This window comes from Anolis carolinensis, chromosome 3 (assembly GCF_035594765.1).
Source record: "Anolis carolinensis isolate JA03-04 chromosome 3, rAnoCar3.1.pri, whole genome shotgun sequence".
In the NCBI taxonomy this organism is placed as follows: domain Eukaryota; kingdom Metazoa; phylum Chordata; class Lepidosauria; order Squamata; family Dactyloidae; genus Anolis; species Anolis carolinensis.
Window position 1 is genome coordinate 14,981,296 of NC_085843.1, and position 14,782 is coordinate 14,996,077.

Here is a 14,782-nt window from a genome sequence, read left to right on the forward strand (position 1 = left end):
TGCCAAATTAATTACTATATTAATAATAGCCCCCTACTGCTATTAATATCTCAAATAATTAATCTTTCAAGGATGTAGGCAACTTTCAAACTTCTGAAGGGCTAACAACATTAAAATCTCCAATTTTTGGGTGTGATTTCATGTTTTCCTATGTACAAATAATGAGCTTTTCAAGATATCAGCAGGATTTAGCATTTATGGGTGTTTCAATCCTTTTGATCTTGCAAAAAAAAAATTGGGTGGAAGTGTTGTCTTTTCCAATTAGAAAACACATGTTTGTTATTTAAAGTTTTCCTCTTTTCTTTGATCAATCCTCCTTAATTTTGCTAGCCAAGATTGCCATCTGGTGGCTCGTGTACTATTGCCATGAAACAAATTTTAAAAGTGTTGTGGAAGGCTTTCATGGCCAGAATCACTGGGTTGCTGTGAGTATTCTGGGCTGTATGGTCATGTTGCAGAAACATTCTCTCCTGACATTTTGCCCACACCTATAGCAGGCATCCTCAGAGGTTGTGAAATCTGTTGGAAACTATACAAGTGGGGTTTATATATCTGTGGAATGTCCAGGGTGTAGGTGTTAGGAGGTGCTAGCTCCTAACAAAGAAGTCCCCCAGGCAGGAAGCTGCCAGGCTTTGAAGCTGCATGCCTATTCCTGATGTTTCTCCCACATCTATGGCAAGCATCCTTAGAGGTTTTGAGGTCAGTTGGAAACTAGGCAAATTGGGTTTATATATCTGCGGAAGGTCCAGAGTGGGAGAAAGAACTCTTGTCTGTTGGAGGCAAGTCTGAATGTTGCAACTGGCCACCTTGATTAGCATTGAATACCTTGCAGCTTCAAAGCCTGGCTGCTTCCTGCCTGGGGGAATCCTTTGTTGGGAGGTGTTAACTGGCCCTGATTGTTTCTTGTTTGAAATTCCTGTTTTTTTAGTGTTGTTTTTTTATTTACTCTCCTTATTCTATTTTTTTTTTAATACTGGTAGTTTTGTTCATTTTCATGGTTTCCTCCTTTCTGTTGAAATTGTCCACATGCTTGTGGATTTCAGTGGCTTCCCTATGTTGTCCGACATGGTGGTTGTTAGAGTGGTCCAGCATTTCTGTGTTCTCAAATAATATACCGTGTCCAGGTTGGTTCATCAGGTGCTCTGCTATGCCTGACTTTTCAGTCTGCAGTGCCTTTCATGTTCCTTGATTCGTGTCCGGGCAATGTTGTGTTTTGTGGTCCCTATGTAGACTTATCCACAGCTGCGTGGTATACGGTAGACTCTTGCAGAGTGAGAGGATCCCTCATGTACTTTCCTGAAAATAGCATTTGTTGGATTTTCTTAGTGGGTCTGTAGATGGTTTGTATTGCCTTAACATGATGGTTTCAGTTGTTTCAATTGTTTCTTAAAAAGTTATTGTTAGGTTTTAACTAATTCTTTTTGGAAGTCGCCAGGGCTCTACTTTGGGAGAAAAGCAACATTTAAGTAAAGTAAAATAAAATAACCAGGCTTTTGCCTGTTGAAGGTTCCCAGAATATTAGAGTTTTGTGGATACAGAGAAGGGTTTTTAAAAAGCAAGAGACCTCACGCCTTTTTCTGTGGGATGAATCTTAGGGATGTTTCCCCCTGCAATAAACCCTGAAGGATTATTTTGATTTGGTTGCCTTGCCCTGCTAATTAAACAGGAACAAAAGGGCCTCAGTGTCAGGGATGGCTTTGTTGGCATCTCTTTTGGTTTTGTCTGGAGCCCATTGCTTTCATATGGACATTTCCTGCATTGCTGGCTGCCCTAATCCACCTGCGGCCTTTCTGATCGGCTGGTTTTCCAGGGCCCTTCAACTTTCTCCTGTTAACGGGAGGTTAATTGGAAACTTTGGAAAATCTCAAACCCTTTTCTGAAAAGATGTAAGTGGTTTTCACAGCTTGCCCCAGTAAAGCAGGAGCTCACACAAGAGCATCTTTTTTCTGTTATAAGGGCTTTGCTGTAATTTCTTTTCTCTTATTTTCTAAGACGAAGGAAAGAAATAGTCCCTTCTGGATAAAGAGGGTCATTTGTTCATCTTTGTTCATGGTGGAAATTCAAAATTGTCCTCATGGGTGGCTGAGATAGTGACACCTTTGTTTTCTGAGGATCCAATATATCTCATGCACTGGATTGTTTAAAATATTGTGTTCAGACTATGTGCATGAAGTGTATTTGAAACATAAATGAATTTCATGTTTAAACTTGGATTTTATCTCCCAGGTAGGAGACCCTGGTGGCGCAATGGATTAAACCCTTGTGCTGGCAAGACTGCTGACCGACAGGTCAGCAGTTTGAATCAGGGAGAGTGGGTGAGCTCCCTCTGTCAGCTCCAACTCCCCATGCGGGGACATGAGAGAAGCCTCATAAAACATCAAACATCCGGGCATCCCCTGGGCAATGTCCTTGATGATGGCCAATTCTCTCACACCAGAAGCGACTTGCAGTTTCTCAAGTCACTCCTGAAACAGAAAAAATAATCTCCCAGGTTTCTCATTATGTACATATAAGTAATGACAGGTTTTCCAAAACCTGAAAAAAAAACCAAAATCCAAAAAACTTCTATTCCCAAACATTTCAAATAAGGGATACTCAGACTGTATGGGCCTCTGTGGGTTAAAATTGTCAAGAGCTGGCAACTCTTGCATACCTGTGCTCACTGATGGCTAGTTTAAAGCAACGTGTAATCGAAAATCCTAAACTTTTAAAGAAAGTTAGGAGAAAGGCATCTGTCTTGCTGCATTTTAACAAACCATTTTTATTAGTTTTCATTTCCAGTCACTGTGGTCTTCATGGCATGTCACAACCCAAAATATTTTGCATTATAACCGCATCAGCTCAGAAAAACAAATGGTCTCTTACAAATTCCAAAAACTGTAGGTAACCTTCGGCCCCGTCTACACTGCCATATAATCCAGATTATTAAAGCAGGCAATCCACATTATTTGCTTTGAACTGGATTATATGAGTCTACACTGCCATATAATCCAGTTCAAAACAGATAATCTGGATTTTGTATGGCAGTGTATTAGGGGCCTTGGAGGAGCAGTGATACTCAAGTGGCTGCAAATGCCATCATTGTTCTTACTAACTCCATATTCCTGGTAACTCAATATTGCAGGCACTAAATCAGTGCTCTGGAATGTGGGGTTTTGCTGTTTGTTGAAACTACAACTCCCATAATTCCATATCATTGAGTCATGCCAGTTAGTGGTGTGAAACTGCATTAACTCTGCATCGGCTTGTAGGTATCGATAGGCACCTGGATGGCCATTGTGGCAACAGGTTAGAGTTTGGTTGGTTATAACAAGGCTCCTTTTATGCTCAGCTCTCTGCTTACAAGCTTCAGAAACCTGTCCACTTGATAATTACAGTAAGACAAGAATTGCTCCCGGAGAAAAAAGCACTGTGGAGTTAAACAGCTCCAAAGTGACTTCCTCGAGTCCTTATCACCACAATATTGCTGACTCTTGCTAATGCAGCGGAAGACATAAGCAAGGAGTGGTCAGTTTTCCAGCCCAGGAGGCTGATCTGGGGTCAAAAGAAAAACACACACACCCCAATAACCTTGAGTTTTCTTGCTGGGAAATATTAAAAGGAAAAGGTGTGTTTAGAAATGTTTATAGGCCTAAGGGCAAGAGGAGATTGAATTTTTTCCTTGGGGAGCCCGTTATGGGCAAACCGCTGTGAAGGGAGTTAGCCATCCGCTCAGAGAGGTCACTGGAACACCCCTTGTTAACACTTATAACAATAAAGGAACCATGCTCTCTTGCTGAGCCAAAATACATGTGACTGTCTCTTTTCAGTGCAGTGAATTTTTATTTATTATTACATTGACTGGAACCATCCCAAGATATCTTTCTGCCCGATGTGAACGCAAGACGGCAGAAAAGACAATGGCTGGAATCCTGGTGTGGAAATTGGATGGCTCCATGCCATTCATATTGAGTAAATGGCTGCTGCTCTGTTACTATGTAGGCAAAATGACCAAAGCACATGTTTTTTAAAATCAGAAGCGACTTGAGAACATACTGCAAGTTGTTTCTGGTGTGAGAGAATTGGCCATCTACAGAGATGTTGCCCAGGGGATGTCTGGGTGTGTTACCATCCTGCTGGGAGGCTCTTCTCATGTCCCCGCAAGCTAGAGCAGACAGATGGGAGCTCACCCTGTTTTGCGGATTCAAACTGCCAACCTTCATGCCAGAAACCCAACCTTCAGGTCAGTAGTTCAGCCGGCACATGGGTTTAACCCATTGCGCCACTGTGGCTCCTCTACCAATGCACATTGAGAATGATGCACAAGAAGACCAATGCACATTGGGACCAGTGAGGTTTTTAACTGTTATTTATTGGTCTCATTATGTAACAGTCCTGGTCATGCATTGGGACATTGATTAGAAAGTGGTGATGTGCATTTGGACTCTCTTACTGGTCTCATTTATTGGTCTCATTGTGCATCAGTCCTGTTATGTATCGGGACACTGACTAGGGAGTGTCAATGTGTATTGGAACACTCTTACTGGTGTTTCGTTAGACATCTTCACAATTTCTGGGACAGCCATGGAGAAGGCCCTCTCTCATCTCCATCAACTGTGCCTGGTATGACTGACAGAAGGACCTCTCCTGTTGATCTCAGGGCCATGGCAGGCTCAAATGAGGAGGTGTAATCTGTCATATAGGAGCCCTGGTGACGAAGTGTGTTAAAGCACTGAGCTGCTGAACTTGCAGATCGAAAGGTCCCAGGTTCAAATCCCAGGAGCGGAGCACCCGCTGTTGCTCCAGCTTCTGCCAACCTAGCAGTTCGAAAACATGCCAATATGAGTAGATCAATAGGTACCGCTCCGGCAGGAAGGTAACAGCGCTCCATGCAGTCATGCCGGCCATATGACCTTGGAGGTGTCTATGGACAACGCCGGCTCTTCGGCTTAGAAATGTAGCTGAGCACCAACCCCCAGAGTCAGATATGACTAATCTGTCAGATAGCCTGAGCCTCAGCCATATAGGACTTTATAGGTCATAACCAGGAGTGATAGCAGTTCTCCAATTTTTTTTCATGTCAGGAGCAACTTAAGAAACTGCAAGGCACTTCTGGTGTGAGAGAATTGGCTGTCTGCAAGGACATTACCCAGGGGACACCCAAATCTTTTGATGTATTACCATCCTTGTGGGAGACTTCTCTCGTGTCCCTTCATGGGGAGCTGGAGCTGACAGAAGGAGCTCACCCATGCTCTCCCCAGATTCGAACTGGCAGCTTTCAGGTCAGCAACCCAACTCCTAGGTCAGCAGTCCTGCCGGCACAAGGGTTTAACCCATTGTACCACCCGGGGGCTCCAGTTCTCTGACTGAAGATTCCCAGAGTAGATCAAAGTGATGCTACTCTGAGAAGAAGCTGCTCAAGAACCTGGGAAGTGAATATGTCATTTCCTAGGCTCTGCCTCTTGTTGATCATTTCTTGCAGTAGGCTTTGAGTACATCCAAGAAGTCATAGCTGGGACTCCCAGGAGCTGCCAGTCACTTTTACTTTGTCATTCTCACGGTCTCCAATCTGACAGTTCCGAATAATATCCTGAGCATACCACAAGAGGGCACTCATTTTACATCCAATGTCCATAAAACTAAACAGTTATTAGACATTTGGCTGCATGTCAGAGCTTGGAAAAGTGTCTTTCCCCCTTTTTTTGGACTACAAGACTCTAAATCTGTGGTTCTCAACCTGTGGCTTCCCGGGTGTTTTAGTCTACAACTCCCAGAAATCCCAGCCAGTTTACCAGCTGTTAGGATTTCTAGGAGTTGAAGGCCAAAAACATTTGGGGAGAACCACTGCTCTAAATCTTCCAACTAATATGGTTATATCATTTTGTGATACCGAGTAATTCTTCCACGTTGTGCTCCATGTATATCTCCCATTGAGAAAGGGCTTTTTGGGAATTTTAAGCCCCTGCGGAAATCTGGAAAATGATCCAATAGCTCATTTCAGCTAGATGGATAATTATGGCTGCACGTCTTTCAAAAATTAAAATTAGTTTCCACATGTGTGTACACCCAGTGTGCATCTCATCACTTGAGGTTCTTTAAGCCAATATGCGAACTGTCTCCATAGCTAATAAATGTGTTTCACAATGAATACATGAGCTGTTGGGTATAGTTTAGAGGAAGGAACTGGCAAAACCGCCTTGAGGTAGAGAAAGGTGGGATAGAAATATTGTCAATAAATATTCCTTGATTAAGAAAACCTTATCAAAGTCTCTGGATCATAGCCTGAAATCATGCAACCCTCTCTGCCCTCTGCCCATGGCCACACAATTTCTATTCTGGAAAATAACCAACACCTACTGTTCAGGATATGCAGACTTTTGGTTATTACAGAGGTCTTCCTCCGGGCAAAAAATTAGTGTGCAATTTGTAGCATGCAACAATGAGTTCTTCAAAAACCTGCCCCTACTTAGCAACATTAATACAAAAACAGGTTTTCAAATTAAATTTCAGGAAGGACGTTTCCCTTCCTTAGAATAAACTCCAGGAAATGGAAGTAGCAGGCAGGAAATTAGCTAAAAGCTAAAGTAAATAAAAGAAGGCATTCTACATCTCCGCTTTGGCTTTAAATGCCAAAAGGGATAAATGGTCCCCTGAAACCAGCCCACATGTTGAAACTCTATCCATCAAAATTTTGATGAGGCCAGGTTTCCTACCTTCCAAAGTGCTGATTTGTAAGGGAGCCTGGATTAATCTCCTGCTGTCCCACTTTCTGTGCTGCTTTTAAAATGTCCCAGTTTCTCTATTCTCCTCCCACTTTCCCCTTCAACTTGGCTCACTTCAAGGACTACAAACTGAATGCAAAAATAATTTGTACTAAATCTTGGGAGGACAAATGCTGCTTATATAGGTCAGCAGCCGTAAGAATTATCACAATAACACACACAATTTTTTTAGTGGTTTAGGCATTTTCCAGTCAGTTTGGGGAATCTAGGGCCACTTCCACACAACTGTATAAAATCCACATTGAACTGGATTATATGGCAGTGTGGACTCAGATAACCCAGTTCAAAGATATTGTGGATTATCGGGGATATTCTAGGTTATATGGCTGTGTGAAAGGGCCCTAGGAGGGCCTGGAGAGAGTTTTGAGTGTTGGGCTAGAATTCCAGGAAACCAGGATTCAAATCCCTATGTGAATGACGATGTGGATCAGCCTCAGAGGAAAGTCTTTGAATAATTCTTACCAAGCAAACTCACGACAGGATCACCATAATTTTGAGTCACTGGACAAGGCCTGGGACCTAGTATAACCAATCAGCTATTTTCCCCATCCCTGGTGTAACTATAACACAAAATTGTCATTTAGCTCACAAGCTTATAGTTTGATTTCAGCAGATAACAGATGCCCCAATATGATGGTGTATTCATTTCAACCCCATCCCAGCCTAACTACTTTGGAGCAAACCAGTGTGGTGGTTTGAATGTTGGACTATGACTTTGGAGTCCAGGGTTCAAATCCACACTCAGACATTAAAACCCGCCTGGTGACCTTGACTAAGTCATACTCTCTCAGCCTTAGAGGAAGAGAATGGGAAATCTCTTCTGATTAGTCCTTATCAAGAAAACCCATGATGAGACATAACTCAGAAACAACTTGAAAGCACAGAAGTATGGGAATCTTGCTATGTGTCTTCAACGTTTTGCAGATCCATGACCCTATTTTGAGTTTTTCTTGGCAAGATGTGTCCAGAGGGGGTTTGCCTTTGCCTCCTTCTGAGGTTGAGAGTGTGTGACTTGCCCAAAGTGGGTTTCCATGGCCAACCAGGGATTCAGATGCTGGTCTCCAGAGTCATAATCCAATGCTTGATGCCAAAATAAAAATGAGGCTAAGGATGAAATTACAGTAGAGTCTCGCTTATCCAACGTAAACAGGCCGGCAGAACGTTGGATAAGCGAATATGTTGGATAATAAGGAGAGATTAAGAAAAAGCCTATTAAATATTATGATTTTACAAATTAAGCACCAAAACATGTTATACAACAAATTTGACAGAAAAAGTAGTTCAGTACGCAGTAATGCTATATAGTAATTACTGTATTTACGAATTTAGCACCAAAATATCACAATGTATTGAAAACATTGACTACAAAAATGCGTTGGATAATCCAGAATGTTGGATAAGCGAGTGTTGGATTAGTGAGACTCTACTGTATTGGCAAATGACAGAGTCAGTTGGAAATGGACACATTTAAGTGGCAGAAATGTGTTACAGGAATGACATGTTAGGATATTTTGCAACATCAAAAATACAACAGGAACATCCTTCCAATGTTTTAAGGAGAGAGAAGATGGACATCTGTGTGATGCATGAAGTAGCTGCAGGTGTTTAATATTGATGACCTTTGAGATCCTTGCCAATTCTACAGTACTAGTTGTTTTATGGAAGGGGCAGAGAACCTGGGGTATTGCAATTGGTTTGGCCTGCAACTCCCATCAGCTTCCATTACAATTAATGGCAAGGGATGGTGGGTCATGTACTTCCAAACATCTGGATCGCAAAAATGTCCCTGCTGGGCTTATACAGGTAATATAAAGATTATATTATAGGAAATGGGAATGACTTCATCTCCCATCATCCATAATCACTGGCTGGGTTGGCTAGGGATGATGGGAAGTAGAGTCCAATATCATCTAAAGGGAACACACTCCCTCACTCTGGATGCTTTCAACATGTAATATATTCAACATTTCACTAATGATTTTGAAAAAGAATCCATTGCCATGGGAGACAGTTTAATAAAACAAAATTTTATTTTGATACAAAAATTAAATAGCAAAGTTTTTTTGTACAGTGATAAATTAGAAATTTACAATAGACGTAGATATCTCTTCTGTACAATCAACAACGAAGAGGAAAAGGCAGTGTCCATTTACCTTAAGAAGTCTGCTTTTGGGGCGGGGAGAAGGGAACATGGGAATTGAGATCTGCAACACCAACCTTAGCACAAGTAACAAAAAGTATGTACCTACACTTCTGAGGGCTTAAGAAACCTGAAGGGTTAAAACAAATGCTTTTGTAGGTCAGTGGGAAAGGTGGTAACTCATGGGAATAACTCAAGGAAAGATTTTGCAAAGGAAGGAAAAGAATGGAGAGTGCTCATGTCATTGGAACTTCACTTTAGAAACAGAATCAGACATCTTTCCTAAGTCAACAAGTAATCTTTGACCAGGTTCTTTCTAACATAAAGTGAGACAGACAGGAAATCCCTCATCATCCTACAAACACTGTGTGAATTTCATCACAGTGGCATTCGCCTCTGCTAAACACAGGCATTCCTTACTTATTGGGTGGGTTAGGGACCAAAGCATTGTCAAAAAAATGGAAATGGTTGAAATGCAGAAGCTTTTTTCAGAGGAGAAAAACATGCCAAATCAGAGGCCAAAAACTGTATATGGTCAAAGAAGTGGACCACTTGTCAAAAACATGGAAAATATAGTTGAATTGATCAAGAAAAAGGGAGTTGTCAGGAAGCAGAGGGTGCCTATACTTTAGTTGAAATATTGCACTCCATCAGGAAACCTGAAGAAGTGGATTAATAGTCATGAAGGCTCATGCGGAAATAAACCAGTTAGTCTGAAAAGTGCTACTAGTTGTCTATTTCCTATATTTCCTATTGTAGTTTGGATTTTTTTTATCATGTCAGAAGTGACTTCAGAACATATTGTAAGCCGCTTCTGGTGTGAGAGAATTGGCCGTCTACAGAGACGTTGTCCAGGGGACACCCGGATGTATTAATTGGGAGGTTTCTGTCATGTTCCCCCAAGCTAGAGCTGACAGACAGGAGCTCACCCCATCTCAGAGATTCAAGCTGGCAACCTTCAGGTCAGCAACCCAACCTTCAGCACAAGGATTCAACTCATTATGCCACCTTTTTATGCTCTCTTTTTCCTATTTATGCTGTGGCTATCTCTTTGGAAACTGGTGTTAATATGAGAGATCCTATAGCTCTAGCATTGCCACTGAAAAGGAGAAAGGTACAAGAAACTCCAGCAGAATATTGCCAGCTCCCCCAAAAGGGCACTTTAACAAGGCAAACGTGGCCACAGTCCTTCATAGGTATAGATAGTGTCAGCCAACAAGATGATTCAAAAGAGGTGCTTGAATGACCTTTGAAAGAGAAAAGGTGGCAAGTCAAACTAGCATTAATATCATGTGCTCAAAGCAGCGAGGTGTCTCACACTAAATCATAGGAAACTGGTGCAAAACAAACTGGGAAAAGTTATATGAAACACATTCCAGGTTTTCCAGTTTTGCACTGTTGACATAAGCAGAAACTGGGAACAAGAGTGTTAAGTGGCTTGGAAAAAATATTTTTGGATTGCAGTAACCAGAATCCTGCTGCCATAATGGCCATTGTGTAAAAAAAAAAACCCCAACACAGATGTCTCCATTAACAAAGTTTCTTATAAAGAAGCCCCTTTTAATCAAGTCTTTTTAAAAAAATTGCCCTTGCCTTCTCTTCCTTACAGTTGCAAATATTTTTATCAGCATCATCAATGGGAGGAGGGTGAAAGAGGGCCACAGAGGAAGGCAATGACAAGCCCCACTTTTAAACAAATCTTGCTAGGAAAGCCCTGTGATAGGTTTACATTAGAGTTGCTGTAAGTCAGAAATGGCTTGAAGGCACACAAAAATGAGTTGCACTTGTATAATTCTGCTTATGCTGAATATATCCATGACAGGAGGGCCAAAAACGGGCAACCACATGTGTAAAGGAACTTTTTTAAAAAATCCTGCCAGAAGCGACTTGAGAACATATTGCAAGTTGTTCTGGTGTAAGAGAATTGGCTGTCTAAAGAGACATTACCCAGGAGACTCCCGGATGTGTTACCATCCTGCTGGAAGGCTTCTCTCATGCCCCCGAAAGCTAGAGCTGACAGATGGGAGCTCACCCCATTTTGCAGATTTGAACCAGCAACCTTCAGGTCAGCAACCCAATTTTCAGGTCAGCAGTCCAGGCGGCACAAGAGTTTAATCCATTGTGTCACCACAGCTCCAATTTGTAAAGGAACTTACACAAGGATATGACACCGCAGGTTTATGGATAATATAAGGCAATCACCCCAAATTGGCTAGGCACTGTGAACAAGGTTGCAATTACCCTCCCATTTCTAAAATAAACATCTCAAATGCCTTACGTTTCCTCCCTGAATGTGAAAGCCGATTGAGAAGTTGACAACCATCATGCTCTGGCCATGGTAGCCTGACACATCTCCAAACCTTTCTGCTTTACTTTCAAAACAGTATTTTCCTCTACTCTTTGGATCCTTGAAAAATGAGAAGGGGAGCAGACAATGGTCCCACTTTGGCAAGAGACAAAGAAAACCCCATCCACTCACATTCTTTAACTGATAAAGACAAGAAAGGCACTCTCTTTCAAATGTTTCAGCTGAAGCCCTATCTCATGGCTGGAGAATGTCCTCCTAATTGTAATTGACACACAAATTGTACAACCGATCCGTGCAAAGGCAAAGCTGCCAAAGAACTTAACATTTCAGTTGGGCCCAGACTGGCGTCAACACAGATGCAATCACGCCGAGCGAAATATATTAGGCTTTAATTGCTTAATGCAATGGGTTTGGGGGGGGGGGGGGGGAGAGATCCAGATTAGTTTACTTGAAGGGGATAGGGAGAAGCGATTAAAAAAAATAAAACCCAAACCAAACAGGCTCTGAATAAGCCAATTGTCCAAAATGACCCTCCATACACTTTTCCTCATTAGCCCCATGCTGCAGACGGAAGGAGAGCTATAAAAATAAAAAGGGGAATTTCTTCAGCGACCGGGACCCAAGAATGCCACACCATGGAGTGGGGAAGAGTCTGGAAAATAACAAAATCACCTATCCAGGCTGGGGGAATGGCTAACAATTCGGGGAAATATAAGTTGAGATTGGGCAGTTCAATCTTTTTAAGCTCAGGTCAGGTTTCAGTTTCTAATTTTTTGGGCCTCTGCTGATAAGATAAGGACCAAGGCAATCAAAGAGGAATTTTATGCTCTTAAGCAAAGCTTCCCTGAAAGAAAGGGAGCCGCACGATAGGGCAAGAGTTATAGAGTGGAGGACACCACACAAAACCCATTAAAACCAACAGTGAAAATGTTCCGCTCTGTGGGCCATGAATGGCTATAAAACTGTAGGAATGAAGAGGTGATTAGCAGAGTCAGACTTGCAGCATATTACAGCTCAATTACAACTACAGTAGAGTCTCACTTATCCAACACTCGCTTATCCAACGTTCTGGATTAACCAACGCATTTTTGTAGTCAATGTTTTCAATATATTTTGGTGCTAAATTCGTAAATACAGTAATTACTACATAGCATTACTGTGTAATGAACTACTTTTTCTGTCAAATTTGTTGTAAAACATGATGTTTTGGTGCTTAATTTGTAAAATCATAACCTAATTTGATGTTTAATAGGCTTTTCCTTAATCTCTCCTTATTATCCAACATATTCGCTTATCCAACATTCTGCTGGCCCGTTTACATTGGATAAGTGAGACTCTACTGTACATTGTTTCAGGCCAAAGTTAGACTACATGTCAAATGCACTTATGTGATTTTTTTTTTTGAAAAAATCATCCTTTCAGAAAGAAAACTAACTAAAGGGGAATCTCTCCCTGATAAGCAGCCAGACCTTGAAGCTGAAAGGCTATTCAATGCTAATCAAGGTGGCCAACTGAAACATTCACACCTGCCTCAGACAAGAGTTCTTTCTCCCACCCTGAACATTCCACAGATATATAAACCCCACTTGACACTTGCCTAGTTTCCAACAGATCTCACAACCTCTGAGAATGCCTGCCATAGAGGTGGGCGAAACTTCAGGAAAGAATGCTTCTGGAACATGGCCATACAGCCCAGAAAATTCACAGCAACCCAACGATTCTGGTCATGAAAGCCTTCGACAACATATCTACCTGATGCACTAATTTTCTACATGCAGGGTCCAGAGTAAGAAGATAAAGAGGTACCTGTTGGAAGGCCCCATGTAATTTTTTTATCCCTTCACATAGATTACTAGCACCAGAAAATAAGCTCTGTGTGATAGTTCTAACATGAAGGTGTGCTTAGTGTCCTTAATCACGAAAAGTGACAACACAACACTCAGGATGCATCTACACTGCAGAATCAATGCCATTTGATGCCAATTTATCTAGCATGGCTCCATGTCATAGAATTCTGGGATTTATAGTTATTTTATCATGTCAGAAGCGACTTGAGAACATACTGCAAGTCGCTTCTGGTGTGAGAGAATTGGCCGTCTACAGAGACATTGCCCAGGGGATGCCTGGATGTGTTAGCTGGGAGGCTTCTCTCATGTCCCCGCAAGCTAGAGCTGACAGATGAGAGCTCACTCCATCTTGCAGATTCAAACCAGCAACCTTCAGGTCAGCAGTTCATCCAGCACAAGGATTTAACCTATTGCGCCATCACGGCTCCTAGTTTGTAGTTTGGTGAGGCTACAGCACTCTTTTGCAGAAAAGGTTTGTAAAACTTAATATCCTGATTCCTTAGCACTGAACCATACAAGTTGAAGTGGTGTCAAACTGTATTAATTCTGTAGTACAGATGCACTCTCATTCTGCCATTTGCAGTTTAAAATGACTATATCATCCAGGGCTATGCCAGGCATCTATTCTAATTGTGGCAGATCAAATCTCAGGCAGGTTAAAAGACTCAGTTTATCAAAGTACTGAATTTCTGGAAAGCAAACACAAGGCTGCGTGGATAACTCTGTTGTCAGCAGAGTTCGGAAACTAGCCCGATAATTAATTCAACCCTGTAAGCATTTACTTTTGTTGGCAGCCCTTTCTTACATAAACGGCTCAGTTTACCAGACCTCCTTGAACAACGCCTATGCTGCAGGGTTCCACCCTCTGCAACTGAAAACATTACCAGGGGCTCTGCACAAGACGTGGGTAGAAACTCACAATGCATGACAGTTCAGCCACAGAGTCAATAACTTTAAAGTACATGGGATGGATTCAAACAAACAGAACTAAACTGAGCTCCCCTTCAAGGTATTGTTGGGACTGCAATGCCCAGCAGTGGTAGGCAGCATAGCCAATTCAGTGGAGTTTTGGGCATTGCATTTCAACAACACATTGCTTTGTATGTGGAAAGCAATGGGAGCTTAAGAACTGACTTGTCATAATGCTTTCAATGGTAACATCCATCTAAGGGTCATCTATACTGTAGAATTAATGCAATTTGATACTCCTTTAACTGCATTATACTGGAATGCTATACTGGAATTGTAGTTTTACAAGGTCTTTGCCAAAGAGCATTGAGTATGGCACTTAATGAAGTGTCAAACTGTGTTGAATCTACAGTGTACAAGAGGCATTCTAAGGCTGGATCTACACTATCCTATATCCCAGGATCTGATTTCAGATTAACTGCTATGAGTCTACACTGCCAGATAATCTGAGATAAACAGATGATCTGGGACTAGATCCTGGGATATAGGGCAGTGTAGATCCAGGGTTGAATTAATTTTGCCAGTCCACCCATTTCACAGCCTAAGGGTGCATCTACACTGTAGAATTAATGCAGGTTTAACACCACTTTAGCTTCCATGGCTCAATGTAACTCTTCTGTAACGTAAGGATACAATACAAGGACACAAATATAGTGTAAATTAGAGTTGGCTTGAAGGCACATCACAGCAACGTTTGGCTTAAGCATGGGCACAGAACAACCGGATCACATCACAACCAGTCTTTGTGGCAGTCCTG

The 14,782-nt window shown here is 41.8% G+C and overlaps 1 protein-coding gene across 1 annotated transcript in view; it reads right to left on the minus strand.

The window, feature by feature from the left end:
• The window catches only part of grm5 (glutamate metabotropic receptor 5), a 1,174,932-nt gene that overhangs the window by 226,895 nt on the left and 933,255 nt on the right, over nucleotides 1–14,782 (minus strand). The gene's annotated exons all lie outside the window — the stretch shown is intronic.